The following is a 1,388-nucleotide window of genomic DNA, read 5'->3' as shown; positions in this document are numbered from 1 at the left end:
ACAGTTTGTTGCATGTATTTATTTAATTGTCTGCATTTTTTTTATTGTTTCAGGCAACAATGTAACAACAACACAGACAGTAACACACACATCAAAAAATACAAGTATTATTGAACCTACATCAGTAAATGGAACAGTAAGGACTTCATCAGGTAGCGCCTGTCTGTTGTTACAGTCAACATTTGAGCAATAAAAGCCGAACTAAAGTTTTTTTTTTAATACATTTATTTTATTTAAGGTGACCACACAACAACACCAATCCCCACAACATCAAAATCAACAAATGCAACTACTGTATCACAATCAAGACAACCTACATCAACAACTGGAACAACTGAAAGAAATACTTTATCAGGTACTGACTGCATCGCTCGCACCTTTATTAAGCCTAAGGTCTGAACTGTAGACTGTAGACTCGAGCTGTGGCTCCATCATAAAGCTTTTTATTGCTCACAGCATCCAAAGCTCAACATTACCAGTGATTGTGGTTTTAATTTTTCTTTCCAGAAATTTGGAAACGGGTTATCATTGTTCTTGTGGGCATTCTGGTACTAATACTTGCTATAGTCATCAACACATGGAATAAACCTAACGGTGAGTTAGAAAAAAATGACAGCTATAGTTGAAAGTATAATTGAGAACCTTGGATTTGAAATTTTAAACTCAAGTTTGTTTACTTTTATCTTGTATTTTCATCTTTTTTTAGGAAGCAAAACACAGGTGGAAGAAGTGACTAAGGTGGCGAGTGAACGCAGCTGCCAAAAAAATGTATGTAGCTACTTTTAGAAGACTCCCTTATTTAAAGTCCCAAAATGAGAACAGCTTGAACATATTTAAGAGACTGAGTGTAAACCCTGATATGACCTAGTCCAGCAGCCAGTCAGAACAAAGTGAACAGACATTATTCTCACAGCTACTGCATTTATTCTTTGAAATGTATTTTTATCCTTTATAAGAATGGATGAAAGACAAATAGGACAAGAAAAACCCCAAAAGGACTGATACCTGTCAAACTGACTCCGCATATGCATTAGTGAGCAGTCTATATGTTGTCTTCACTGTTCAGGCTGATGCTGAAGATGTCTCCTATGTCTCTGTCAGTTTTATCAGGAGGTCCAAGTGTAAAGCCAAGGTAAGGTTCTCAAAAGAATATATTAACATTAAGATCGTGAATTTTAAACTTCTGTCACAGGTCAGAAAAAAAATAATTGTGCTCCATCATATTTCATTCCAGGTCTGTAATGATAATGATGAAGATGACACTGTGACTTACAGCACTGTGAAATTTCCTTCCTCTTCTGCTGGCGTTTCCACTGATCCCAGCAACCTCTATTCCACCATCAACAAACAAAAGAAACACGTTCCAGCCTGAAGGTTACATTTTTTTT

At 36.2% G+C, this 1,388-nt stretch overlaps 1 long non-coding RNA gene across 1 annotated transcript in view; it reads left to right on the top strand.

Moving 5' to 3' along the window:
* Nucleotides 1–1,378, top strand: part of LOC102306410 — a 7,045-nt gene extending 5,667 nt beyond the window's left edge. Inside the window, exons 2-7 of the long non-coding RNA XR_317680.2 lie at nt 54–152; nt 239–355; nt 508–594; nt 707–768; nt 1,067–1,132; nt 1,235–1,378. This is a non-coding gene — a long non-coding RNA (uncharacterized LOC102306410). The remainder of the gene's footprint in view (nt 1–53; nt 153–238; nt 356–507; nt 595–706; nt 769–1,066; nt 1,133–1,234) is intronic.
* The last annotated feature ends 10 nt before the right edge of the window (nt 1,379–1,388 follow it).

This window comes from Haplochromis burtoni, unplaced genomic scaffold (genome assembly GCF_018398535.1).
Source record: "Haplochromis burtoni strain Fernald_Lab_line unplaced genomic scaffold, NCSU_Asbu1 Contig_736, whole genome shotgun sequence".
Taxonomy (NCBI): Eukaryota; Metazoa; Chordata; class Actinopteri; order Cichliformes; family Cichlidae; genus Haplochromis; species Haplochromis burtoni.
This window is presented reverse-complemented; position numbering and strand designations above follow the sequence as displayed.